At 36.7% G+C, this 10,218-nt stretch overlaps 1 pseudogene; it reads right to left on the reverse strand.

Moving 5' to 3' along the window:
• Positions 1–5,137: 5,137 nt before the first annotated feature.
• LOC125919886 (cyclin-G2-like) lies at positions 5,138–9,877 on the reverse strand (annotated as a pseudogene).
• Between the last annotated feature and the right edge of the window lie 341 nt (positions 9,878–10,218).

A 10,218-nucleotide genomic window follows, 5' to 3' on the forward strand; every position in this document is an offset into this window, starting at 1 on the left:
GAACTAAACAACAATTATAATGTTGGTCACGTGAATTTATATATTTTCCAATTGATTGAATAGTACTCTTAATATCTGTGCATTTAACTGTTGGTAAGTTATAGCTCAATTTAAAAATGTTATGAAAACTTCACTGAAGAGAAATAGTTCAAAAAGAAAAAAACAAAACAAATTGAAAATAATTGCAACCTATGAATGGTTCAAAATCTTAACTATCTAACAAAATTTGGAAAATTATCAAATGTTTCTAAAGAATCAGAAAATTTGAAAATACAAATAACCAAGGATTACGACTTAAAAACTTATAAAAATCAAGAGTGGGATACAAAAATAAATTATAAACGTTTACTGACAGACTGAAAGAAGAGCTGGAAAAGGAAAAGATGGGCCATGAGCAATAGAAGAACAATTAAATAATCTATATTTTAATATAACCTCAATCAATGATCAAAGAAATTAACAAACAAACAAAAAAACCACCTAATTCTAAAGTTCATGTAAAGAACAAACTAAGGATGCTATGGAAAATATAGCTAGATGCTATGGAAAATAGAGCTATAGCTTTTTTAAAAATAAAATTAGTGATGAAAGACATGAATAACAGAAGTTAAAAGATATTACAAAGAGTCTCTGTAAAGAGATCCATGTATATACTCTAATTTAGTTTGTGGTGAAGACAGCATTGTAAACAAAAATGAAAATGTGGACTATTCAGTTACTAGTATTTGAAAAACTGGGTTTGCACATTGAAGAAAAATAGATCTGTGTGTGTGTGTGTGTGTGTGTGTGTGTGTGTGTGTAAATTCCAGGTTAATTAATAGTACAAAAGCAGTAGAAGAAATTGTAAGTTAATATTGGTAGAGATGTTTTCTAAATGAAACACAAATCCAAAGAAAAGAAACTGACAGATTCTATTTCTTAGAAACTAAACACTCCCTAAAACAAAATAAATCATAAATAAAGCTAAAATTTCAGCAAGGTTCTGGGGAAAATTTTGCACCATATATTACTATATTACTGGCCAAGATTACTATCTAAAATACACACACACACACACACACACACACTCACATACACACACACACAGAGTTCCTAAAGTCAATTAAAAAAAAACAATAAAAATAATGGAAATAATGGATAGGATGTAAGTCACAATGGATAATCACAAATATCTACATAAATATATACAAAAATATGTTCAACCTGATTAGTTATAAGGAAAATGCAATATAAAAAGGAATTATTTTTCATATGTTTGACAAGAATTACAGTGATTAAATCAAGCCTTGGCATAGAAATGAGGAATAGTACTTTTGTACACTCTTAGTGGGAGTACAAATTGCAGAAACCATTCTGGAAAACAAGTTGACAGTCTATCAAAATAAAATCGTTCATCTCCATTGACTCAGCAGTTCTACTTCTAAAAAACAATCCAAAAGAACTATGCATAGATGAGCACCAAAATAGACACAGTAGAATGATTTATTTGTTGTGGTAGTAAAATATTGGAAACCTAAATATCCATCAAAAAATTATTCATAATAATATTGTAGTGTATTACATGGCTATTGAAATGAATGACATAGGCTTTTATGTGCTTGTACAAAACTTAACCCTAACTCTATAAAAATGAAGTTATAAGATGCAAAAACTAAAGGTTAAAGTATCCATTTCTATCTGATAAAAATCCCAGAAAGAGAAAAAGAAAAAGAAAATGGGGGCAGCTGGGTGGCCAGCCAGTTAAGCATCCAATTCTTGGTATTTCAGTTCAGGTCATGATCTCACAGTTCAGGTAATTGAGCCCTGTGTCAGGTTCTGCACTGACAGCTCCAGAGCCTGCTTGGGATTCTCTCTCTCCCTCTCTCTCTGCCCTTTTCCTGCTCATGCTCTCTCTCTCAAAATAAATAAACATTAAAAAAAAAAAAGAAAGAAAATGGAGAGGAAAGAACTGAAAATATAACAGTCATTTTTTTTATAACTAAATAAAGATGCATACCCTCAGTTTAGAAGCCTCATGGAGTACAGAGCAGGGCAGAAAATATAAAGCAGTACATATTTATATGCAGTACAGAAATATTTAAAAGCATTGAACACAAAGAGAAATTCTCAACATTTCTAGAGTTAAAACAGTAAACTTAAATTTGAATCATTGACCAAAGGTCTAAATAGTAACATAAGATGTGAAAAGATAAAAGACTAACATAGCATATAGTGGATGAAGTATGGACTCTGTTGTTGAAATAATTGGTTCGCAGTACGAAAAGCACAAAGAAGTTATGACCATATGTCACAGAAATAAGCTCCAGGATTGAAGGATATTGTGAAAAGAAAAACAACAACGTTAGTAGGAAGTGTATTCTAATATCTTTTATCTCTCTATGGAGAATTATTTTTAAATAAGAACAAAAGGCATTAATAATATGAAAGCAAATTGTGTATAGTGTTACATCAAAGGTAAAGATTTTCTCAAACAAGGGCCTCTCAAACGAAGTTAGAAGTAAGGGGGTATTTGCAACATCTAAAACTGACAAAGGATTAAGATCTATAATACACAAAGAAGTATTATAAGTTATCAAGAAATGGGGAAACCAGAAAGAATTGGGAAATTATATGAATGGGCGGTTTATACACAAAAACACCATATAAATATATATATATATATATATATATATATATACACACACACACACACAAACATATGGAGAGACCAATAGCAGTAGAAATCATAGAAGTACACATAAAAATAATAATGATATACGTTGTATTATCATCATATTCGAAAAAGTTCAAATAATGTCAAGTATTGATGCAGATGCAGGGAAAAAAACCCTGATGCATTAGATGGCATCCGTGGCACTCATTTTGGAAATAAATTCTATTGACTAGTAATCAAATAAGGGTATGCATATATCCCACAAAAAGAAAAAAAATTCCAGTGAAACCCTTGCTGAGGTACACAAAAAGGCATAGATAAAACTGCTCATTTGAAGTACAATAGTAGTAAAAAGTTGGAAGCATTCCAGATATCAGTCAACAGAAGACTAGATAACTTAGGGGGTTACTGAAAAGGATAATTCCAATAAATTCATGCAAAAATTTTTCCAGTTCTATATAGGTTGAGTGAAAAAAGTAAGAAATATAATGCAACACATATACAAATGTGTATGCATTACATGCAACAATACTGTATATTTCACACTGACACCTTTATGGAGAGTGTGGATTGACAGGATATAAAGTAAGCACAAAATCAAGAAAAAGCATATGGGAATGAGATCATATAGGAAGATGAAGGGCATAAAACTATAAAAATAAACACTTGTCATACATTGACTAATAACGTACCAAAGAATATACCTCAATTTAGTCGCCGCACTTGAGATCCTGCTCAAATTTTAACATTTAGTATGGGCAAGTCCACAGTGAAACAAGCATTCACATATGCTACTATTGGGTGATACTTTTCAGGACCTAAATGCCAATCTGTGTTTTTGGAATATATAATAACCTGGTCAGTTACCAAGTACATAATAATGTATAAAAGTAGTTTTATACTTTTATAACTGTCAAGAGTTTTATCACTCTTGACTAGCAAAGCCACTTTTAACACATCAGTCTGAACCTTTGTCTACTTTCTAAGATACTTCTATTTTATTCATTCAGCAGATGTTTACAAAACTCTAATTTCATACCTCAAACTCTCTGCGAATTCATCTCTGTCCTTTACCGATTCCCCATCTGCTTCTCTGATGGCTCTATTATTTTATCTTTTTCATTTTAATCTACCCCTAAACCTGAAAATCGCCAAAAGCTAAACCATTCTGTTTTTGCCTAAAACACTTTTTAGATTAATCCTTTATTCTCATAGTTTCTCCATATTGTCAATTTCCAAATCCAAATCTATTTTTTCATCTGGATATTGATGCTTTCATATCATTCTATTACCTCAAACTCAAAATAAATCAGTTGAATTTCATCATCTTCCCACCAAAATCATCTCTGATTGCCAATTACTGCCATCTTCTCTGAATGCATTGTTATCCCAATTGACCACTTAAGCTAAAAAAAAAATTTCATATATTTGTTTGGCTCTTTTCTTTCCTTTATCAATCATATCAGTTCTCATAAATTCACATCTGTATTAGTTTCCTATTGTTGTTGTAACAAATCACTATTAATTGGCTTAAAACAATATGAATTTATCATCTTACAGTTCTGGAGGACAGACGTCTGAAAGGAGTCTCACTGGGCTAAAATCAAGGTGCCACTAGTTAGTAGGGCTGCATTGCTTACTTGTTCTAGTGAGAAAGCCTGCAATGGATGGTTGCCTTTTTTTATGATGCCATTTCTCTGGTTCTTTTTTTTCTATCTCCTTCTTCCTTGATGACTCTTGTGATTATACTGAACCCACCTGGATAATCCAGAATAATTTCCTGGAATAGCTGATTTAGCACCTTAATCCCATCCTCAACCCTAATTTCTCCTTGCCATGTAATAATCACAGATTCTGGGATGAGGATTTGAACATCTTTGCGGATCCATTATTCTACCTACCACAAAGTTTGTTCCATACCAATTCAAATTTCACCTCTTTTTAAATTTTTCTCCATATTTCATAATTTAGGACCAATCCCTTGCAAAATCCTTTTCCTTCCAAAATGCTTCTGGGGTTCTTCACCAGGCACCCTGCATGTGCTCAAACCAAGTCACGTTTTTTATCATCCACCTGTACCGTTGTCCTAGTTCTTATGTCACAAATGTTCTTTTTCAGACTAAGTCATGTCATCTTTGAGTATCCACCACAACCCCCATCCCCTCTCAACAGTTGTGAAGTTGTCTAAGACAAGTGAAGCCATCTTTTTAAAAAATTGAGGAAGTCATTTGATGCTTAAATGATTGAATAAATTCAGATTTTGTTTAGTAGATATAGCTGTTTTATTGTACCTAGAAGAGAACAGTATTTCTTAAAAGTAAAAATTAAACAATTCATCCCAGAGTTAGTATTACTTTGTTATTACCACCACCCCCACCCCCCACCCACGCTAGCAAACCACTGAGAACAGCCCCAGGTGTTACTCTGTTCTTTCCTGCTAGATTGAAACTCAATAATTCCAAGTTAAGCCTCATCTCAATATCCTCAAAAACCCAATTTGGCAATTCCTATTATTATCTGCCTGTACCCAGTACATTTTAGCAAGCCTCCTTTCCTGAGGCCACTTGCTTGTCTTTTTAGAAAAATTCCTTTTTCAATTGCTCCAAACTCGGTCTTTTCCAACTGGCTGGCATTCAGTTCTTCTGGAAATGATTGCCTGTCTTTCAGGCTACATAAAAAACGTAATTCTTTAAATTCCAGAATTTCTCATAAAACGTTTCCTTTATTTCACTGTTCATAGCCATACCAGACCAAATTACTGCTACACGATTATTAATAAGTCATGATATTAGTTGGTCTGAAGATAATGTGATCACTTTCACTGACAGGGAAAACAGAGACTGTAATTCAATATCCAATAACATTTGAAGAAGGAAGTATTTCTTCACAAAGCTTTCTGGGTGAAAAGTGCTGTATAATTTCAAAATAACAGAATCATTTTATTTTGGCAATAGAGGAAACGAGCTTCAAAGATTCTAGGGTATGTCTACTCAGATGCATTTTCAGACATCTCTCTGAGGGAGAAAAGCTCTATGTGGGGGGGGGGAGGGGAAGCTGGTGTTGCTACATTTGTTGATGAAGGTAATTACTTCTTGGGGCACTTGCGTGGCTCAGTCAGTTAAGCATCTGACTTGATTTTGGCTCAGGTCATGATCTCACGGTTCGTGGGATCAAGTCCTGAGTCGGGCTTCCTCTCTCCTCTCTCTCTCTCTCTCTCTCTCTCTCTGCCCCTCCTCCACTATCTCTCTCTCAATAAATAAATAAATGAAGATTTTTAAAAACAGTTCTAACAAAATAATTAGGACGGAAGACCAAAACATCTGGTGACTTAAAAGTTAAGTTTGCTGAGGCACTCAACATTGTTCAGCAGTTCGCAAGTATTTACTGTTGTCAAGAGGTCGGAGAGACAAGCATCGTGGAAACCAAATAGGGAAAAAGTAAAATACTGTTTTGGGGTCTTCACTGGTTGTCTCTGACCTGGAAGAAAGAGTTGCTGAGCCATAAAGTAAGTCATCTTGTCACTGTTTGAGTGAATTATGAGCTACCTGGAGGGTTGCGGTGAACGGACTAACAACCCCTCACTGCTCCCAGCACGTGGAAAAGCCTTGGATTTAATCAGAACTCTTGATGCTTGCTGAGAATCTCCTCACACATGGTACTCAGTGCTTCCCAGAGACAGGCAGGGTACAGTACTTCCTGCACAAACATGATGAGTGCAGAATCTAGAATAGGAAATCTCTGAGGTTGATGACCTTTGAATGATCCTCATTCCTGTTTTAATGACTGAAAATTGTTAACATCCCACACTTCCTCTTTTCTATGTCAGGGCACTTGACCGTTACTGTTTTCAGATTTCTCTTTCTAATCTTTTTCTCTATTGAACAACCCCAACCACTCCCCCACCCCCTCACCCACCCTCACCCCCCGCCACCTTATCCGTTGCAGAGCAAGACTCTTTCCTGTGGATAATGAACTGTCCTGCATCCCAACCTTTCTTTCAGGACCTCTTCAAAGTTCTTCATACAGACGATAGGGGAAAGAAAGTCTTCCAAAGGAACCAGAGTACTAGCCCAAAGCAGCATTTCCCAAGTGTAGATTTCTTTGACATGTTTGTGTTATCATTAACATGTACATAAATTTTGCATCCTACTTACTTCCAATTGTATCTGAGTTTGTATGAATCCAAAATGTATGAAATTGTTTATCAACCATGGAAATTGATGCTAAAGGAAGATAGGCCTTGATTAATTATGACTTTCAGTACTCACGTAAGCCCGGAAGCTATTCTTTTCTCCAGGTCCACAGGAAAGTGTGTATATCGAGAGATTGTAGAGGTGACGTTCCCCCAACCCCCTAATTCTGCTTCCTGACCTTTACATTTTCATCTTCCAATAAAAATCTATCTTCATTTAAAACAATTTATCTTATATTGTGCTTGTTAAGGTCACTTTTTTCAATGTAGACTTTCAGAGCTGGTTCATAGTCTTTCTCTGCCATACTTGTACCACAATTCTAGGTGATTTCAGAGTTTACATAGACAAAAAAATTCACATCTTAATTTCAAATGCCCTAGACTTCTTTTGCCTTACCCTTTTCCCCTCTGCACTGTAGCCCTTTTCTAAGGGACATGCCTTATCTCGTGGTCCGTGGGTTAGAACCCCGCATCAGGCTCTGTGCAAAAAGCTCAGAGCCTGGAGCTAGCCTGCTTCAGATTCTGTGTCTCCCTCTCTCTGCCCCTCCCCTGCTCATGCTCAATCTCTCTCTCTCTCTCTCTCTCTCTCTCTCAAAAATAAATTTAAAAAACATTTTAAAAAATTAAGGTACAGGGGCGCCTGGGTGGCTTGGTCGGTTAAGCGTCCGACTTCGGTTCAGGTCATGATCTCATGGTCTGTGAGTTCAAGCCCCGCGTCGGGCTCTGTGCTGACAGCTCAGAGCCTGGAGCCTGTTTCAGATTCTGTGTCTCCCTTTCTCTCTGCCCCTCCCCTGTTCATGCTCTGTCTCTCTCTGTCTCAAAAATAAATAAACGTTAAAAAAAAATTAAAAAAAAAATTAAGGTACATGCCTTGAAGAGGTAACTTGAAACTTCGAAGTTCTACATTCCATTCATTGTCAACAAATTCTTGATTTTTCACCTCTTATATACTATCCTTCCCACCAAATATGCACAGGAATCACAACAAACCCTCCAGGCCCTGGATTCCACCCCCCTTTTTTTTTATTTGTTGATTTCATCCTAGTCTACCTTCTTTTCTCACTGACAAGGTTGTTCATCTGAAGTTCCTCATCACCAGCAACCTGCAAACCCAAATCCTAGAGCAGTGAGTTACCCTTTTTTGGTTTCTGCATTTTGGAACTTGGTAATGCTAGATAAAAAACCCTGGTTCTTTCTTTGATCTTGCACTACTGAATTCATGGTTTCCAACATTGGCTAGGACCTCTGTATCATTTCAGGACTTTACTTGTTCTGATTAGTTCCCTTCAACATTCCCCTCAAAACCCATTCAGAACTTGCTCCCCTGAAACCTCTTTCCCTCTCAGACTGGACTCTGTTTTATTCTCAGCAGATTTCTGCCTCTTACTTCATACTTCATCAAGAAAACAAATGCTCTCTCCTTTCACTTCCTACATCCTTTCTCACAAAATGTATTATCGTATTAACATGTAGCTAAAGATCATTTTTATTTAAAGTGAAAAACATAGTGCCTATATTTAAGTTATTTTCAATTGTTTGAGAGGCCCTAACCCATTTGATAGTTTAGAATATGAAAATAGACCAGATCTGCTCTGAATAATTATAGACGACAGCATTCTAGTCTGTGTATTCCTGCTTCAACGAGGGCTGAATGAAAAACTACCCAGTCCTCCATTTATTGCTTATAAACTATATACATACTTTAAATTCTGACACAGTACAATTAGATTTCTAAAACAGAAAGCACGGAAACTGTGCCACTTTCAGGTTGAAAACGACAGTGCATCTTTGATCACTGCAATGGAGACAGAGCTGCTGAGACTTCATTCTTTAGAACCCACCTCTTCAGAGTCCTCACTTTCATCAAGGTGGCTATCCACCAGTGTTGTTTACGACTCAGAAATACCCTAGCTGCTGTCTTGGAGGTCTGGGCTCTGCACCGAGAAACACCCCAAACCAACTTCTTGTAACATTTGAGAGAAAATATTCAGCTAGACGCTTAGAAACTACTTCCCTTCAATAAAAGAACTCAGTGCCATTAATCTTCAAATGCTTTATAACAAGCAGGAATATTCGTGATAATTTGCTGACTTACGTTTGTACTTCCAGACTGAGGAGGTACAAAGCTCACACAGATGGCTTTGCTTTTAAAAAGACTAGTTGAAAATTGTAAGCTTTCAGCTGAGCTTCCAGGTTACCAAGGCTCGATATTTCCTTCCTTTCTGAAATATGAAGTATAATGTTCTTATACAAGTAGAACAAAGTTCAAGACAGCAGCCTGTTCCATTTCATAGTTCTGAATTTTTTCCAGAATTATATTTTCCCTTCATTTTCTGTCAGAACCAGTGCATTTACACTGACTAATTTGGATTACTTCAGGAGTGGAAGAAATGCATTCTTGTTCAACTATGCCGGCAACCAGCAAACACAACAGACTCCAATGTGAGGCAAATCTTAGGTCTCCTTGTCGTAAAAGCCAAGGATCTGTCCAAAATATTGGTAGCCAGGATGAAAGTTTATGTGCAAGATTCCCCCAAAATGTTGGTTAAATCCCTTAGGTCTTTACATTTTCCTGTCTCCAACACAAAATGTTATTGTTCTCAAGGGTAACCTTCATCAGGCTTGGCCCTCTTTTTTTGTGGTTGCAATTTCTGTTCTTACTCCAGGGAGATTTTCAATAGCTCAGATAGCTAGACTTATTCCAGACTGCCAAAGATCTACGCCCCCAGATCCTTCAAACTAGGTAGGAGATGCTGCATCTGGCCTAGAGATGGCTGAGCACAGAGGGACCGGACAGACTCTTCCCTGGGTCAGGTACCCACCAGTTTAGCAGTGCCCCCAAAAGGCATCCGACTCTCCACTGGCACTAACATCTCCTCTCAACCTCACAGCCCCAGCATCATGCCCCTGCCCATGCCAACCTGCCTGCTGGCAACATCTCCTCCTGCAGACTCTGGGGTTGTATGTCCCCAGCCCCTCTGGAGCCATGCCACGCCAGTGGTGGAGGCCAAAGAAAACCTCTTTTTGTTCATCATTTGTTAATTTCCAAAGTTAAAAATTGCCCTCTGAATTTTTCTTTCATTATAGGACCCCATTCTTGTTTCATAGGCAGACTATCTTTTCTCACACCCTTGATGGTATTAACTATACTTTATTTGGTTTCTTCTGTTCCACTGATGGTCTTTGTTATTGTGCAAGTTGCGTTTTCCTGTTTGTTTTTTGTCTCTCTTAAATTGTCTTTTTTTAAAATTTTTTTTTAACATTTATTTATTTTTGAGACAGAGAGAGAGAGAGAGAGCATGAACAGGGGAGGGTCAGAGAAAGAGGGAGACACAGAATCTGAAACAGGCTCCAGGCTCTGAGCTGTCAGCAC

This window comes from Panthera uncia, chromosome B4 (genome assembly GCF_023721935.1).
Source record: "Panthera uncia isolate 11264 chromosome B4, Puncia_PCG_1.0, whole genome shotgun sequence".
Taxonomy (NCBI): domain Eukaryota; kingdom Metazoa; phylum Chordata; class Mammalia; order Carnivora; family Felidae; genus Panthera; species Panthera uncia.